Source organism: Oncorhynchus keta, chromosome 8 (assembly GCF_023373465.1).
Source record: "Oncorhynchus keta strain PuntledgeMale-10-30-2019 chromosome 8, Oket_V2, whole genome shotgun sequence".
Classification (NCBI taxonomy): domain Eukaryota; kingdom Metazoa; phylum Chordata; class Actinopteri; order Salmoniformes; family Salmonidae; genus Oncorhynchus; species Oncorhynchus keta.
This window is the reverse complement of record NC_068428.1, coordinates 45,842,130-45,862,243: the sequence shown is the minus strand read 5'-3', so window position 1 is coordinate 45,862,243 and position 20,114 is coordinate 45,842,130. Positions and strand designations below refer to the sequence as shown.

The 20,114-nt window shown below is 49.0% G+C and overlaps 1 pseudogene; it reads right to left on the bottom strand.

The window, feature by feature from the left end:
- The window catches only part of LOC118373671 (translation initiation factor eIF-2B subunit delta-like), a 51,048-nt pseudogene that overhangs the window by 29,852 nt on the left and 1,082 nt on the right, over positions 1-20,114 (bottom strand).

Here is a 20,114-nt window from a genome sequence, read left to right as displayed (position 1 = left end):
TGAACTGCCCCTAGTCACAGCCTGAACTAATGAACTGCCCCTAGTCACAGCCTGAACTAATGAACTGCCCACTAGTCACAACCTGAACTAATGAACTGCCCCCTAGTCACAGCCTGAACTAATGAACTGCCCCCTAGTCACAGCCTAAACTAATGAACTGCCCCCTAGTCACAGCCTGAACTAAAGAACTGCCCCCTAGTCACAGCCTGAACTAATGAACTGCCCCTAGTCACAGCCTGAACTAATGAACTGCCCCTGGTCACAGCCTGAACTAATGAACTGCCCCCAAGTCACAGCCTGAACTAATGAACTGCCCCTGGTCACAGCCTGAACTAATGAACTGCACCCTAGTCACAGCCTGGCCTGAACTAATGAACTGCCCCTGGTCACAGCCTGAACTAATGAACTGCCCCCTAGTCACAGCCTAAACTAATGAACTGGCCCCTAGTTACAGCCTGAACTAATGAACTGCCCCCTAGTCACAGCCTGAACTAATGAACTGCCCCCTAGTCACAGCCTGAACTAATGAACTGCCCCCTAGTCACAGCCTGAACTAATGAACTGCCCACTAGTCACAACCTGAACTAATGAACTGCCCCCTAGTCACAGCCTGAACTAATGAACTGCCCCCTAGTCACAGCCTAAACTAATGAACTGCCCCCTAGTCACAGCCTGAACTAAAGAACTGCCCCCTAGTCACAGCCTGAACTAATGAACTGCCCCCTAGTCACAGCCTGAACTAATGAACTGCCCCTAGTCACAGCCTGAACTAATGAACTGCCCACTAGTCACAACCTGAACTAATGAACTGCCCCCTAGTCACAGCCTGAACTAATGAACTGCCCCCTAGTCACAGCCTAAACTAATGAACTGCCCCTAGTTACAGCCTGAACTAATGAACTGCCCCCTAGTCACAGCCTGAACTAATGAACTTCCCCTAGTTACAGCCTGAACTAATGAACTGCCCACTAGTCACAACCTGAACTAATGAACTGCCCCTAGTCACAACCTGAACTGATGAACTGCCCCCTAGTCACAGCCTGAACTAATGAACTGCCCACTAGTCACAACCTGAACTAATGAACTGCTCCCTAGTCACAACCTGAACTAATGAACTGCCCACTAGTCACAACCTGAACTAATGAACTGCCCCTAGTCACAGCCTGAACTAATGAACTGCCCCCTAGTCACAGCCTGAACTAATGAACTGCCCCCTAGTCACAGCCTGAACTAATGAACTGCCCACTAGTCACAACCTGAACTAATGAACTGCCCCCTAGTCACAGCCTGAACTAATGAACTGCCCCCTAGTCACAGCCTAAACTAATGAACTGCCCCCTAGTCACAGCCTGAACTAAAGAACTGCCCCCTAGTCACAGCCTGAACTAATGAACTGCCCCCTAGTCACAGCCTGAACTAATGAACTGCCCCCTAGTCACAGCCTGAACTAATGAACTGCCCCCTGGTCACAGCCTGAACTAATGAACTGCCCCTAGTCACAGCCTGAACTAATGAACTGCCCCCTAGTCACAGCCTGAACTAATGAACTGCCCCCTAGTTACAGCCTGAACTAATGAACTGCCCCCTAGTCACAGCCTGAACTAATGAACTTCCCCCTAGTTACAGCCTGAACTAATGAACTGCCCCCTAGTCACAGCCTGAACTAATGAACTGCCCACTAGTCACAACCTGAACTAATGAACTGCCCCCTAGTCACAACCTGAACTGATGAACTGCCCCCTAGTCACAGCCTGAACTAATGAACTGCCCACTAGTCACAACCTGAACTAATGAACTGCCCCTAGTCACAACCTGAACTAATGAACTGCCCCCTAGTCACAGCCTGAACTAATGAACTGCCCCTAGTCACAGCCTGAACTAATGAACTGCCCACTAGTCACAACCTGAACTAATGAACTGCCCCCTAGTCACAGCCTGAACTAATGAACTGCCCCCTAGTCACAGCCTAAACTAATGAACTAGTCACAGCCTGAACTAAAGAACTGCCCCTAGTCACAGCCTGAACTAATGAACTGCCCCCTAGTCACAGCCTGAACTAATGAACTGCCCCTAGTCACAGCCTGAACTAATGAACTGCCCCCTGGTCACAGCCTGAACTAATGAACTGCCCCCTGGTCACAGCCTAAACTAATGAACTGCCCCCTGGTCACAGCCTGAACTAATGAACTGCCCCTAGTCACAGCCTAAACTAATGAACTGCCCCCTAGTCACAGCCTGAACTAATGAACTGCCCCCTGGTCACAGCCTGAACTAATGAACTGCCCCCTGGTCACAGCCTAAACTAATGAACTGCCCCCTGGTCACAGCCTGAACTAATGAACTGCCCCTAGTCACAGCCTAAACTAATGAACTGAACTGCCCCCTAGTCACAGCCTGAACTAATGAACTGCCCCCTGGTCACAGCCTGAACTAATGAACTGCCCCCTGGTCACAGCCTGAACTAATGAACTGCCCCCTGGTCACAGCCTGGCCTAAACTAATGAACTGCCCCCAAGTCACAGCCTGGCCTGAACTAATGAACTGCCCCCTGGTCACAGCCTGAACTAATGAACTGCCCCCTAGTCACAGCCTAAACCAATGAACTGCCCCTAGTCACAGCCTGAACTAATGAACTGCCCCTAGTCACAGCCTGAACTAATGAACTGCCCACTAGTCACAACCTGAACTAATGAACTGCCCCCTAGTCACAGCCTGGCCTGAACTAATGAACTGCCCCTGGTCAACTGCCCCTAGTCACAGCCTGGCCTGAACTAATGAACTGCCCCCTAGTCACAGCCTGAACTAATGAACTGCCCACTAGTCACAGCCTGAACTAATGAACTGCCCCCTAGTCACAGCCTGAACTAATGAACTGCCCACTAGTCACAACCTGAACTAATGAACTGCCCCCTAGTCACAGCCTGAACTAATGAACTGCCCCCTAGTCACAGCCTGAACTAATGAACTGCCCACTAGTCACAACCTGAACTAATGAACTGCCCACTAGTCACAACCTGAACTAATGAACTGCCCCCTAGTCACAGCCTGAACTAATGAACTGCCCCCTAGTCACAACCTGAACTAATGAACTGCCCCCTAGTTACAGCCTGAACTAATGAACTGCCCCCTAGTCACAGCCTGAACTAATGAACTGCCCACTAGTCACAACCTGAACTAATGAACTGCCCACTAGTCACAACCTGAACTAATGAACTGCCCCCTAGTCACAGCCTGAACTAATGAACTGCCCCCTAGTCACAGCCTGAACTAATGAACTGCCCACTAGTCACAACCTGAACTAATGAACTGCCCCCTAGTCACAGCCTGAACTAATGAACTGCCCCCTAGTCACAGCCTAAACTAATGAACTGGCCCCTAGTTACAGCCTGAACTAATGAACTGCCCCCTAGTCACAGCCTGAACTAATGAACTTCCCCCTAGTTACAGCCTGAACTAATGAACTGCCCCCTAGTCACAGCCTGAACTAATGAACTGCCCACTAGTCACAACCTGAACTAATGAACTGCCCCCTAGTCACAACCTGAACTGATGAACTGCCCCCTAGTCACAGCCTGAACTAATGAACTGCCCACTAGTCACAACCTGAACTAATGAACTGCCCCCTAGTCACAACCTGAACTAATGAACTGCCCACTAGTCACAACCTGAACTAATGAACTGCCCCTAGTCACAGCCTGAACTAATGAACTGCCCCCTAGTCACAGCCTGAACTAATGAACTGCCCCCTAGTCACAGCCTGAACTAATGAACTGCCCACTAGTCACAACCTGAACTAATGAACTGCCCCCTAGTCACAGCCTGAACTAATGAACTGCCCCTAGTCACAGCCTAAACTAATGAACTGCCCCTAGTCACAGCCTGAACTAAAGAACTGCCCCTAGTCACAGCCTGAACTAATGAACTGCCCCCAGTCACAGCCTGAACTAATGAACTGCCCCCTAGTCACAGCCTGAACTAATGAACTGCCCCCCTGGTCACAGCCTGAACTAATGAACTGCCCCTAGTCACAGCCTGAACTAATGAACTGCCCCCTAGTCACAGCCTGAACTAATGAACTGCCCACTAGTCACAACCTGAACTAATGAACTGCCCCCTAGTCACAGCCTGAACTAATGAACTGCCCCTAGTCACAGCCTAAACTAATGAACTGCCCCTAGTCACAGCCTGAACTAAAGAACTGCCCCCTAGTCACAGCCTGAACTAATGAACTGCCCCCTAGTCACAGCCTGAACTAATGAACTGCCCCCTGGTCACAGCCTGAACTAATGAACTGCACCCTGGTCACAGCCTGGCCTAAACTAATGAACTGCCCCCTGGTCACAGCCTGAACTAATGAACTGCCCCCAAGTCACAGCCTGAACTAATGAACTGCCCCCTGGTCACAGCCTGAACTAATGAACTGCACCCTAGTCACAGCCTGGCCTGAACTAATGAACTGCCCCCTGGTCACAGCCTGAACTAATGAACTGCCCCCTAGTCACAGCCTGAACTAATGAACTGCCCCCTAGTCACAACCTGAACTAATGAACTGCCCCATAGTCACAGCCTGAACTAATGAACTGCCCCCTGGTCACAGCCTAAACTAATGAACTGCCCCAAAGTCACAGCCTGAACTAATGAACTGCCCCCTAGTCACAGCCTGAACTAATGAACTGCCCCCTAGTCACAGCCTGAACTAATGAACTGCCCCAAAGTCACAGCCTGAACTAATGAACTGCCCCCTAGTCACAGCCTGAACTAATGAACTGCCCCCTAGTCACAGCCTGAACTAATGAACTGCCCCCTAGTCACAGCCTGAACTAATGAACTGCCCCCTAGTCACAGCCTGAACTAATGAACTGCCCCCTGGTCACAGCCTGAACTAATGAACTGCCCCCTGGTCACAGCCTGAACTGCCCCCTAGTCACAGCCTGAACTAATGAACTGCCCCCTAGTCACAGCCTGAACTAATGAACTGCCCCCTAGTCACAACCTGAACTAATGAACTGCCCCCTAGTTACAGCCTGAACTAATGAACTGCCCCCTAGTCACAGCCTGAACTAATGAACTGCCCACTAGTCACAACCTGAACTAATGAACTGCCCACTAGTCACAACCTGAACTAATGAACTGCCCCAGTCACAGCCTGAACTAATGAACTGCCCCTAGTCACAGCCTGAACTAATGAACTGCCCACTAGTCACAACCTGAACTAATGAACTGCCCCTAGTCACAGCCTGAACTAATGAACTGCCCCCTAGTCACAGCCTAAACTAATGAACTGGCCCCTAGTTACAGCCTGAACTAATGAACTGCCCCCTAGTCACAGCCTGAACTAATGAACTTCCCCTAGTTACAGCCTGAACTAATGAACTGCCCCTAGTCACAGCCTGAACTAATGAACTGCCCACTAGTCACAACCTGAACTAATGAACTGCCCCCTAGTCACAACCTGAACTGATGAACTGCCCCTAGTCACAGCCTGAACTAATGAACTGCCCACTAGTCACAACCTGAACTAATGAACTGCCCCTAGTCACAACCTGAACTAATGAACTGCCCACTAGTCACAACCTGAACTAATGAACTGCCCCTAGTCACAGCCTGAACTAATGAACTGACCCCTAGTCACAGCCTGAACTAATGAACTGCCCCTAGTCACAGCCTGAACTAATGAACTGCCCACTAGTCACAACCTGAACTAATGAACTGCCCCTAGTCACAGCCTGAACTAATGAACTGCCCCTAGTCACAGCCTAAACTAATGAACTGCCCCTAGTCACAGCCTGAACTAAAGAACTGCCCCCTAGTCACAGCCTGAACTAATGAACTGCCCCCTAGTCACAGCCTGAACTAATGAACTGCCCCCTAGTCACAGCCTGAACTAATGAACTGCCCCCTGGTCACAGCCTGAACTAATGAACTGCCCCTAGTCACAGCCTGAACTAAAGAACTGCCCCCTAGTCACAGCCTGAACTAATTAACTGCCCCTAGTCACAGCCTGAACTAATGAACTGCCCCCTAGTCACAGCCTGAACTAATGAACTGCCCCCTAGTCACAGCCTGAACTAATGAACTGCCCCCTAGTCACAGCCTGAACTAATGAACTGCCCCCTGGTCACAGCCTGAACTAATGAACTGCCCCTAGTCACAGCCTGAACTAATGAACTGCCCCTGGTCACAGCCTGAACTAATGAACTGCCCCTAGTCACAGCCTGAACTAATGAACTGCCCCCTAGTCACAGCCTGAACTAATGAACTGCCCACTAGTCACAACCTGAACTAATGAACTGCCCCCTAGTCACAGCCTGAACTAATGAACTGCCCCCTAGTCACAGCCTAAACTAATGAACTGCCCCCTAGTCACAGCCTGAACTAAAGAACTGCCCCCTAGTCACAGCCTGAACTAATGAACTGCCCCCTAGTCACAGCCTGAACTAATGAACTGCCCCCTGGTCACAGCCTGAACTAATGAACTGCACCCTGGTCACAGCCTGGCCTAAACTAATGAACTGCCCCCTGGTCACAGCCTGAACTAATGAACTGCCCCCAAGTCACAGCCTGAACTAATGAACTGCCCCCTGGTCACAGCCTGAACTAATGAACTGCACCCTAGTCACAGCCTGGCCTGAACTAATGAACTGCCCCCTGGTCACAGCCTGAACTAATGAACTGCCCCCTAGTCACAGCCTGAACTAATGAACTGCCACCTAGTCACAGTCTGAACTAATTAACTGCCCCCTAGTCACAGCCTGAACTAATGAACTGCCCCCTAGTCACAGCCTGAACTAATGAACTGCCCCCTAGTCACAGCCTGAACTAATGAACTGCCCCCTAGTCACAGCCTGGCCTGAACTGCCCCCTAGTCACAGCCTGAACTAATGAACTGCCCCCTAGTCACAGCCTGAACTAATGAACTGCCCCCTAGTCACAACCTGAACTAATGAACTGCCCCATAGTCACAGCCTGAACTAATGAACTGCCCCCTGGTCACAGCCTAAACTAATGAACTGCCCCAAAGTCACAGCCTGAACTAATGAACTGCCCCTAGTCACAGCCTGAACTAATGAACTGCCCCTAGTCACAGCCTGAACTAATGAACTGCCCCAAAGTCACAGCCTGAACTAATGAACTGCCCCTAGTCACAGCCTGAACTAATGAACTGCCCCCTAGTCACAGCCTGAACTAATGAACTGCCCCAGTCACAGCCTGAACTAATGAACTGCCCCCTAGTCACAGCCTGAACTAATGAACTGCCCCTGGTCACAGCCTGAACTAATGAACTGCCCCCTGGTCACAGCCTGAACTGCCCCCTAGTCACAGCCTGAACTAATGAACTGCCCCTAGTCACAGCCTGAACTAATGAACTGCACCCTAGTCACAGCCTGAACTAATGAACTGCCCCTGGTCACAGCCTGAACTAATGAGCTGCCCCTAGTCACAGCCTGAACTAATGAACTGCCCCCTAGTCACAGCCTGAACTAATGAACTGCCCCCTAGTCACAGCCTGAACTAATGAACTGCCCCCTAGTCACAGCCTGGCCTGAACTGCCCCCTAGTCACAGCCTGAACTAATGAACTGCCCCCTAGTCACAGCCTGAACTAATGAACTGCCCCCTGGTCACAGCCTGAACTAATGAACTGCCCCCTAGTCACAGCCTGAACTAATGAACTGCCCCCTAGTCACAGCCTGAACTAATGAACTGCCCCCTGGTCACAGCCTGAACTAATGACCTGCCCCCTAGTCACAGCCTGAACTAATGAACTGCCCCCTAGTCACAGCCTGAACTAATGAACTGCCCCCTAGTCACAGCCTGAACTAATGAACTGCCCCCTGGTCACAGCCTGAACTAATGAGCTGCCCCCTAGTCACAGCCTGAACTAATGAACTGCCCCCTAGTCACAGCCTGAACTAATGAACTGCCCCCTGGTCACAGCCTGAACTAATGAACTGCCCCCTGGTCACAGCCTGAACTGCCCCCTAGTCACAGCCTGAACTAATGAACTGCCCCCTGGTCACAGCCTGAACTAATGAACTGCCCCCTGGTCACAGCCTGAACTGCCCCTAGTCACATCCTGAACTAATGAACTGCCCCCTGGTCACAGCCTGAACTAATGAACTGCCCCCTGGTCACAGCCTGAACTGCCCCCTAGTCACAGCCTGAACTAATGAACTGCCCCCTGGTCACAGCCTGAACTAATGAACTGCCCCCTAGTCACAGCCTGAACTAATGAACTGCCCCCTAGTCACAGCCTGAACTAATGAACTGCCCCCTAGTCACAGCCTGAACTAATGAACTGCCCCCTAATCACAGCCTGAACTAATGAACTGCCCCCTAGTCACAGCCTGCCCTGAACTAATGAACTGCCCCCTAGTCACAGCCTGAACTAATGAACTGCCCCCTAGTCACAGCCTGCCCTGAACTAATGAACTGCCCCCTGGTCACAGCCTGAACTGCCCCCTAGTCACAGCCTGAACTAATGAACTGCCCCTGGTCACAGCCTGAACTAATGAACTGCCCCCTGGTCACAGCCTGAACTGCCCCCTAGTCACATCCTGAACTAATGAACTGCCCCTGGTCACAGCCTGAACTAATGAACTGCCCCCTGGTCACAGCCTGAACTGCCCCCTAGTCACAGCCTGAACTAATGAACTGCCCCCTGGTCACAGCCTGAACTAATGAACTGCCCCTAGTCACAGCCTGAACTAATGAACTGCCCCTAGTCACAGCCTGAACTAATGAACTGCCCCCTAGTCACAGCCTGAACTAATGAACTGCCCCCTAATCACAGCCTGAACTAATGAACTGCCCCCTAGTCACAGCCTGCCCTGAACTAATGAACTGCCCCCTAGTCACAGCCTGAACTAATGAACTGCCCCCTAGTCACAGCCTGGCCCTGAACTAATGAACTGCCCCTGGTCACAGCCTGAACTAATGAACTGCCCCCTAGTCACAGCCTGGCCTGAACTAATGAACTGCCCCCTAGTCACAGCCTGAACTAATGAACTGCCCCCTGGTCACAGCCTGAACTAATGAACTGCCCCCTAGTCACAGCCTGAACTAATGAACTGCCCCTAGTCACAGCCTGAACTAATGAACTGCCCCCTGTCACAGCCTCTAATGAACAGCCTGGCCTGAACTAATGAACTGCCCCCTAGTCACAGCCTGAACTAATGAACTGCCCCCTGGTCACAGCCTGAACTAATGAACTGCCCCTAGTCACAGCCTGAACTAATGAACTGCCCCCTAGTCACAGCCTGAACTAATGAACTGCCCCCTAGTCACAGCCTGAACTAATGAACTGCCCCTAGTCACAGCCTGAACTAATGAACTGCCCCCTAATCACAGCCTGAACTAATGAACTGCCCCCTCACAGTCACAGCCTGCCCTGAACTAATGAACTGCCCCCTAGTCACAGCCTGGCCTGAACTGGTCAATGAACTGCCCCCTAGTCACAGCCTGGCCTGAACTAATGAACTGCCCCCTAGTCACAGCCTGAACTAATGAACTGCCCCCTAGTCACAGCCTGAACTAATGAACTGCCCCCTGGTCACAGCCTGGCCTGAACTAATGAACTGCCCCCTAGTCACAGCCTGAACTAATGAACTGCCCCCTGGTCACAGCCTGAACTAATGAACTGCCCCCTAGTCACAGCCTGAACTAATGAACTGCCCCCTAGTCACAGCCTGAACTAATGAACTGCCCCCTAGTCACAGCCTGAACTAATGAACTGCCCCCTAGTCACAGCCTGAACTAATGAACTGCCCCCTAGTCACAGCCTGAACTAATGAACTGCCCCCTAGTCACAGCCTGAACTAATGAACTGCCCCCTAATCACAGCCTGAACTAATGAACTGCCCCCTGGTCACAGCCTGAACTCAATGAACTGCCCCTGGTCACAGCCTGAACTAATGAACTGCCCCCTAGTCACAGCCTGAACTAATGAACTGCCCCCTAGTCACAGCCTGAACTAATGAACTGCCCCCTAGTCACAGTCACAGCCTGGCCTGAACTAATGAACTGCCCCCTAGTCACAGCCTGAACTAATGAACTGCCCCCTGGTCACAGCCTGAACTAATGAACTGCCCCCTAGTCACAGCCTGAACTAATGAACTGCCCCTAGTCACAGCCTGAACTAATGAACTGCCGCCTGGTCACAGCCTGGCCTGAACTAATGAACTGCCCCCTAAGTCACAGCCTGAACTAATGAACTGCCCCTGGTCACAGCCTGAACTAATGAACTGCCCCCTAGTCACAGCCTGAACTAATGAACTGCCCCCTAGTCACAGCCTGAACTAATGAACTGCCCCCTAGTCACAGCCTGAACTAATGAACTGCCCCCTAGTCACAGCCTGAACTAATGAACTGCCCTGAACTAATAATCACAGCCTGAACTAATGAACTGCCCCCTAGTCACAGCCTGCCCTGAACTAATGAACTGCCCCTAGTCACAGCCTGGCCTGAACTAATGAACTGCCCCCTAGTCACAGCCTGGCCTGAACTAATGAACTGCCCCCTAGTCACAGCCTGAACTAATGAACTGCCCCCTAGTCACAGCCTGAACTAATGAACTGCCCCCTGGTCACAGCCTGGCCTGAACTAATGAACTGCCCCTAGTCACAGCCTGAACTAATGAACTGCCCCTGGTCACAGCCTGAACTAATGAACTGCCCCTAGTCACAGCCTGAACTAATGAACTGCCCCTAGTCACAGCCTGAACTAATGAACTGCCCCCTAGTCACAGCCTGAACTAATGAACTGCCCCCTAATCACAGCCTGAACTAATGAACTGCCCCCTAGTCACAGCCTGAACTAATGAACTGCCCCCTAGTCACAGCCTGAACTAATGAACTGCCCCCTAATCACAGCCTGAACTAATGAACTGCCCCCTGGTCACAGCCTGAACTAATGAACTGCCCCCTGGTCACAGCCTGAACTAATGAACTGCCCCCTGGTCACAGCCTGAACTAATGAACTGCCCCCTAGTCACAGCCTGAACTAATGAACTGCCCCCTAGTCACAGCCTGGCCTGAACTAATGAACTGCCCCCTAGTCACAGCCTGGCCTGAACTAATGAACTGCCCCCTGGTCACAGCCTGAACTAATGAACTGCCCCCTAGTCACAGCCTGGCCTGAACTAATGAACTGCCCCCTAGTCACAGCCTGAACTAATGAACTGCCCCCTAATCACAGCCTGAACTAATGAACTGCCCCCTAGTCACAGCCTGAACTAATGAACTGCCCCCTAGTCACAGCCTGGCCTGAACTAATGAACTGCCCCCTAGTCACAGCCTGAACTAATGAACTGCCCCCTGGTCACAGCCTGAACTAATGAACTGCCCCCTAGTCACAGCCTGAACTAATGAACTGCCCCCTAGTCACAGCCTGAACTAATGAACTGCCCCTAGTCACAGCCTGAACTAATGAACTGCCCCCTAGTCACAGCCTGAACTAATGAACTGCCCCCTGGTCACAGCCTGAACTAATGAACTGCCCCCTAGTCACAGCCTGAACTAATGAACTGCCCCTAGTCACAGCCTGAACTAATGAACTGCCCCCTAATCACAGCCTGAACTAATGAACTGCCCCCTGGTCACAGCCTGAACTAATGAACTGCCCCCTGGTCACAGCCTGAACTAATGAACTGCCCCCTGGTCACAGCCTGAACTAATGAACTGCCCCCTAGTCACAGCCTGAACTAATGAACTGCCCCCTAGTCACAGCCTGAACTAATGAACTGCCCCCTAATCACAGCCTGAACTAATGAACTGCCCCCTGGTCACAGCCTGAACTAATGAACTGCCCCCTGGTCACAGCCTGAACTAATGAACTGCCCCCTGGTCACAGCCTGAACTAATGAACTGCCCCCTAGTCACAGCCTGAACTAATGAACTGCCCCCTAGTCACAGCCTGAACTAATGAACTGCCCCCTAGTCACAGCCTGGCCTGAACTAATGAACTGCCCCCTGGTCACAGCCTGAACTAATGAACTGCCCCCTAGTCACAGCCTGCCCCTGAACTAATGAACTTCCCCCTAGTCACAGCCTGAACTAATGAACTGCCCCCTAGTCACAGCCTGAACTAATGAACTGCCCCCTAGTCACAGCCTAAACTAAAGAACTGCCCCCTAGTCACAGCCTGAACTAATGAACTGCCCCCTAGTCACAGCCTGAACTAATGAACTGAACTAATGAACCCCTAGTCACAGCCTGAACTAATGAACTGCCCCCTAGTCACAGCCTGAACTAATGAACTGCCCCCTAGTCACAGCCTGAACTAATGAACTGCCCCTAGTCACAGCCTGAACTAATGAACTGCCCCCTAGTCACAGCCTGAACTAATGAACTGCCCCCTAGTCACAGCCTGAACTAATGAACTGCCCCCTAGTCACAGCCTGAACTAATGAACTGCCCCTAATCACCCCTAGTCACAGCCTGAACTAATGAACTGCCCCCTGGTCACAGCCTCACAGCCTGGCCTGAACTAATGAACTGCCCCCTAGTCACAGCCTGAACTAATGAACTGCCCCTAGTCACAGCCTGAACTAATGAACTGCCCCTGGTCACAGTCACAGCCTGAACTAATGAACTGCCCCCTAGTCACAGCCTGAACTAATGAACTGCCCCCTAGTCACAGCCTGAACTAATGAACTGCCCCCTAGTCACAGCCTAAACTAAAGAACTGCCCCCTAGTCACAGCCTGAACTAATGAACTGCCCCCTAGTCACAGCCTGAACTAATGAACTGCCCCCTAGTCACAGCCTAAACTAATGAACTGCCCCCTAGTCACAGCCTGAACTAATGAACTGCCCCTAGTCACAGCCTGAACTAATGAACTGCCCCCTAGTCACAGCCTGAACTAATGAACTGCCCCCTAGTCACAGCCTGAACTAATGAACTGCCCCCTAGTCACAGCCTGAACTAATGAACTGCCCCCTAGTCACAGCCTAAACTAATGAACTGCCCCCTAGTCACAGCCTGGCCTGAACTAATGAACTGCCCCCTAGTCACAGCCTGAACTAATGAACTGCCCCTAGTCACAGCCTGAACTAATGAACTGCCCCTAGTCACAGCCTGAACTAATGAACTGCCCCCTAGTCACAGCCTGAACTAATGAACTGCCCCTAGTCACAGCCTGAACTAATGAACTGCCCCCTAGTCACAGCCTGAACTAATGAACTGCCCCCTAGTCACAGCCTGAACTAATGAACTGCCCCCTAGTCACAGCCTGAACTAATGAACTGCCCCCTAGTCACAGCCTGAACTAATGAACTGCCCCCTAGTCACAGCCTGAACTAATGAACTGCCCCCTAGTTACAGCCTGAACTAATGAACTGCCCCCTAGTCACAGCCTGAACTAATGAACTGCCCCCTGGTCACAGCCTGAACTAATGAACAGCCCCTGAACTGCCCCTAGTCACAGCCTGAACTAATGAACTGCCCCCTAGTCACAGCCTGAACTAATGAACTGCCCCCTAGTCACAGCCTGAACTAATGAACTGCCCCTAGTCACAGCCTGGCCTGAACTAATGAACTGCCCCCTGGTCACAGCCTGAACTAATGAACTGCCCCCTAGTCACAGCCTGCCCTGAACTAATGAACTTGCCCCCTAGTCACAGCCTGAACTAATGAACTGCCCCCTAGTCACAGCCTGAACTAATGAACTGCCCCCTAGTCACAGCCTGAACTAAAGAACTGCCCCCTAGTCACAGCCTGAACTAATGAACTGCCCCCTAGTCACAGCCTGAACTAATGAACTGCCCCTAGTCACAGCCTGAACTAATGAACTGCCCCCTAGTCACAGCCTGAACTAATGAACTGCCCCCTAGTCACAGCCTGAACTAATGAACTGCCCCCTAGTCACAGCCTGAACTAATGAACTGCCCCCTAGTCACAGCCTGAACTAATGAACTGCCCCCTAGTCACAGCCTGAACTAATGAACTGCCCCCTAGTCACAGCCTAAACTAGTCACAGCCTGAACTGAACCCCCTAGTCACAGCCTGGCCTGACACTAAATGAACTGCCCCCTAGTCACAGCCTGAACTAATGAACTGCCCCTAGTCACAGCCTGAACTAATGAACTGCCCCTAGTCACAGCCTGAACTAATGAATGAACTGCCCCCTAGTCACAGCCTGAACTAATGAACTGCCCCTAATGAACTAGTCACAGCCTGAACTAATGAACTGCCCCCTAGTCACAGCCTAAACTGCCCCTAAAGAACTGCCCCTAGTCACAGCCTGAACTAATGAACTGCCCCTAGTCACAGCCTGAACTAATGAACTGCCCCCTAGTCACAGCCTAAACTAATGAACTGCCCCCTCACAGTCACAGCCTGAACTAATGAACTGCCCCTAGTCACAGCCTGAACTAATGAACTGCCCCCTAGTCACAGCCTGAACTAATGAACTGCCCCTAGTCACAGCCTGAACTAATGAACTGCCCCCTAGTCACAGCCTGAACTAATGAACTGCCCCCTAGTCACAGCCTAAACTAATGAACTGCCCCCTAGTCACAGCCTGGCCTGAACTAATGAACTGCCCCCTAGTCACAGCCTGAACTAATGAACTGCCCCCTAGTCACAGCCTGAACTAATGAACTGCCCCCTAGTCACAGCCTGAACTAATGAACTGCCCCCTAGTCACAGCCTGAACTAATGAATGAACTGAACTAATGAACCCCTAGTCACAGCCTGAACTAAAGAACTGCCCCTAGTCACAGCCTGAACTCAATGAACTGCCCCCTAGTCACAGCCTGAACTAATGAACTGCCCCTAGTCACAGCCTGTCACAGCCTGAATGAACTGCCCCCTAGTCACAGCCTAAACTAATGAACTGCCCCCTAGTCACAGCCTGAACTGCCCCCTAGTCACAGCCTGAACTAATGAACTGCCCCCTAGTCACAGCCTGAACTAATGAACAGCCCCCTGGTCACAGCCTGAACTAATGAACTGCCCCCTAGTCACAGCCTGAACTAATGAACTGCCCCCTAGTCACAGCCTGGCCTGAACTAATGAACTGCCCCCTAGTCACAGCCTGGCCTGGCATGATCTAATTTGTTTTAGCGTGGGTGGGACGGGGGGACGGGGGGGGTTGTTATTCTATGGATGTTGTATGCAGAGCTCTAATTGTCCAGGCAAAGTTCATCAAAGTTCATCAAATGATACATTATAAATCAACAGAGGTCCTGTTGTACCTGGGTTCAGTTCACTGAGAGGGACTTTGTTCTTGATGCCGGAGGACGAGGAGCCTGGTTGTTTAGCGGCCCTGTCAGTCTCCTGCCTGGCTCTCCTCTCTGCCTTCAGCTCGGCTTTGCTCTTGGCTGGCTTGTCTGCCGGGGAGGGTACGGGAGAGGAGTGGAAGGGAGCTGAGGCAGGCACAGGTATTGGTGCAGAGGCAGCGACAGGGGCAGGTAATGCTGAGGGAGCTGGGGAAACAGACAGACGAGGTGAACGGACCAATGGGGCAGGTAATGCTGAGGGAGCTGGGGAAACAGACAGACGAGGTGAACGGACCAATGGGGCAGGTAATGCTGAGGGAGCTGGGGAAACAGACAGACGAGGTGAACGGACCAATGAAGTGGATGGAAGAACCATGAATGATAGGTAAATAGACCAATGACAAAGCTAGAAGTTTATGAAAATTAGTAAACAACTAACAACTAACTGAAAATGACAGAAATGCTAACTTGTTGTAGGTCATGTAAGTGTTCGTTCCATGCACCTTCACCCCAAGCCCTTCCAAGCCGACCCAGAGCCGGTCAATATGCTCTGGGGACTTCACTGGACAAAAGGTTGCTCTCCGGTTTTGTGATGAAATAAAAGGTTTGTTTGAATTGAATCTAAAACCGTTTTCAACGTGCCATTTCTGGCTCTGGACAACATGACAGGAACATCTTTAAATGTATTTGTTTTTCAAAGATATTTAAAATGATACAATCACCTTTGACCTTTGGTTTTCCAGAAATCCCGGTTGAAGAATCCAGATGTCCTGCTTTATTCCCTCCTGATTCCAGGAAACCTTCAACCAGGATTTCAGGAAAACCAGGGATCCTAATCAGACCCACTCTGATGATGTTCATCAAGTTCACCAATAAGCATTAGACCAGGCTAGAACACCACACCTTTCTGTGTTGCCACAGGTGGTGGTGGTGGCAACAGGGAGACAGGTGTCTTGTCCTTCTCTGTTTCTGACGGGCCCTTTTCATTCTTCTTTTCCTTCTGTTTCTTCTGTTGTTTCTTCTGTTTCCTCAGACGTTGCTTCTCCTCTTTGGTCAACTCCTTCCCTTCATTCTAGGAGGTGGGGTGAAAGGGGAAATACAGTTGAATTCAAATCACTTTTTTTGACAGCGTCCCTTTTTGATTTAAACAAAACTTTCCATACATGTTTATCAGGGTCAGTAGTTATTTACAGGGTCAGTAGTTATTTACAGGGTCAGTAGTTATATACAGGGTCAGTAGTTATTTACAGGGTCAGTAGTTATTTACAGGGTCAGTAGTTATATACAGGGTCAGTAGTTATTTACAGGGTCAGTAGTTATTTACAGGGTCAGTAGTTATATACAGGGTCAGTAGTTATATACAAGGTCAGTAGTTATATACAAGGTCAGTAGCTATATACAAGGTCAGTAGCTATATACAGGGTCAGTAGTTATTTACAGGGTCAGTAGTTATATACAGGGTCAGTAGTTATTTACAGGGTCAGTAGTTATTTACAGGGTCAGTAGTTATATACAGGGTCAGTAGTTATATACAAGGTCAGTAGTTATATACAAGGTCAGTAGCTATATACAGGGTCAGTAGTTATTTACAGGGTCAGTAGTTATATACAGGGTCAGTAGTTATATACAGGGTCAGTAGTTATATACAGGGTCAGTAGTTATATACAGGGTCAGTAGTTATATACAGGGTCAGTAGTTATATACAGGGTCAGTAGTTATATACAGGGTCAGTAGTTATATACAGGGTCAGTAGTTATATACAGGGTCAGTAGCTATATACAGGGTCAGTAGCTATATACAGGGTCAGTAGTTATATACAGGGTCAGTAGCTATATACAGGGTCAGTAGTTATATACAGGGTCAGTAGCTATATACAGGGTCAGTAGTTATATACAGGGTCAGTAGTTATATACAGGGTCAGTAGCTATATACAGGGTCAGTAGCTATATACAGGGTCAGTAGCTATATACAGGGTCAGTAGCTATATACAGGGTCAGTAGTTATATACAGGGTCAGTAGTTATATACAGGGTCAGTAGCTATATACAGGGTCAGTTCCAGGGTCAGTAGTTATATACAGGGTCAGTAGTTATATACAGGGTCAGTAGTTATATACAGGGTCAGTAGTTATATACAGGGTCAGTGGTTATATACAGGGTCAGTAGTTATATACAGGGTCAGTTACAGGGTCAGTAGTTATATACAGGGTCAGTAGTTATATACAGGGTCAGTAGCTATATACAGGGTCAGTAGTTATATACAGGGTCAGTAGCTATATACAGGGTCAGTAGCTATATACAGGGTCAGTAGCTATATACAGGGTCAGTAGCTATATACAGGGTCAGTAGTTATATACAGGGTCAGTAGCTATATACAGGGTCAGTAGCTATATACAGGGTCAGTAGCTATATACAGGGTCAGTAGTTATATACAGGGTCAGTAGCTATATACAGGGTCAGTAGTTATATACAGGGTCAGTAGCTATATACAGGGTCAGTAGTTATATACAGGGTCAGTAGTTATATACAGGGTCAGTAGTTATATACAGGGTCAGTAGTTATATACAGGGTCAGTAGTTATATACAGGGTCAGTAGCTATATACAGGGTCAGTAGCTATATACAGGGTCAGTAGTTATATACAGGGTCAGTAGCTATATACAGGGTCAGTAGCTATATACAGGGTCAGTAGTTATATACAGGGTCAGTAGCTATATACAGGGTCAGTAGTTATATACAGGGTCAGTAGCTATATACAGGGTCAGTAGCTATATACAGGGTCAGTAGCTATATACAGGGTCAGTAGTTATATACAGGGTCAGTAGTTATATACAGGGTCAGTAGTTATATACAGGGTCAGTAGTTATATACAGGGTCAGTAGTTATATACAGGGTCAGTAGTTATATACAGGGACAGTAGTTATATACAGGGTCAGTAGCTATATACAGGGTCAGTAGTTATATACAGGGTCAGTAGTTATATACAGGGTCAGTAGTTATATACAGGGACAGTAGTTATATACAGGGTCAGTAGCTATATACAGGGTCAATAGTTATATACAGGGTCAGTAGTTATATACAGGGTCAATAGTTATATACAGGGTCAGTAGTTATATACAGGGTCAATAGTTATATACAGGGTCAGTAGTTATATACAGGGTCAGTAGTTATATACAGGGACAGTAGTTATATACAGGGTCAGTAGTTATATACAGGGTCAGTAGCTATATACAGGGTCAGTAGCTATATAGAGGGTCAGTAGCTATATAGAGGGTCAGTAGCTATATACAGGGTCAGTAGTTATATACAGGGTCAGTAGCTATATACAGGGTTAGTAGCTATATACAGGGTCAGTAGCTATATACAGGGTCAGTAGCTATATACAGGGTCAGTAGTTATATACAGGGTCAGTAGCTATATACAGGGTCAGTAGCTATATACAGGGTCAATAGTTATATACAGGGTCAGTAGTTATATACAGTAGCTATATACAGGGACAGTAGCTATATACAGGGTCAGTAGCTATATACAGGGTCAGTAGCTATATACAGGGTCAGTAGCTATATACAGGGTCAGTAGCTATATAGAGGGTCAGTAGCTATATAGAGGGTCAGTAGCTATATAGAGGGTCAGTAGTTATATACAGGGTCAGTAGCTATATACAGGGTCAGTAGCTATATAGAGGGTCAGTAGCTATATAGAGGGTCAGTAGCTATATACAGGGTCAGTAGTTATATACAGGGTCAGTAGCTATATACAGAGTCAGTAGCTATATACAGGGTCAGTAGCTATATACAGGGTCAGTAGCTATATACAGGGTCAGTAGCTATATACAGGGTCAGTAGTTATATACAGGGTCAGTAGCTATATACAGGGTCAGTAGCTATATACAGGGTCAATAGTTATATACAGGGTCAGTAGTTATATACAGTAGCTATATACAGGGACAGTAGCTATATACAGGGTCAGTAGCTATATACAGGGTCAGTAGATATATACAGGGTCAGTAGATATATACAGGGTCAGTAGATATATACAGGGTCAGTAGCTATATACAGGGTCAGTAACTATATACAGGGTCAGTAGTTATATACAGGGTCAGCTTTAACCAGAATAGAAAGAGGAGTGGGAGGCCCTGGTGCACAACTGAGCAAGAGGACAAGTACAATAGTGTCTAGTTTGAGAAACAGACACCTCACAAGTCCTCAACTGGTTGCTTCATTAAATAGTACCCACAAAACACTAGTCTCAACGTCAACAGTGAAGAGGCGACTCTGGGATGCTGTGCAATTCCCTTGCTGTGGTCTAAACATCAGCTTGTGCGATGTTACACTGAGTATACAAAACATTAGGAACACCTTTCTACGACACAGACTGACCAGGTAAAAAGCCACGATCCCTTATTGATGTCACTTGTTAAATCCAGTTCAAAATCAGTTTAGATGAAGGGACCATTTCCTGTGTGTATCAAAAATGGTCCACCACCCAAAGGACATCCAGCCAACTGGACACAACTGTGGGAAGCGTTGGAGACAACATGGGGCCAGCATCCCTGTGGAACTCTTTCGACACCTCGTAGAGTCCATGTCCTGACGAATTGAGGCTGTTCTGAGGGCAAAAGGGGGCTGCAACTCAATGTTAGGAAGGTGTTCTTAATGTTTTGTCCACTCAGTGTAGATTTAATTAGATATGACAAAATAATTCTATATCTTAAATTTAGGATGACAGTAGCCTAGTGGTTAGAGTGTAGAGGTGGCAGGGTAGCCTAGTGGTTAGAGTGTAGAGGTGGCAGGGTAGCCTAGTGTTTCGAGCGTTGGACTAGTAACTGAGAGGTTGCTAGATCGAATCCCGAGCTGACAAGGTACAAAATCTGTTGTTCTGGCCTCTGAACAAGGCAG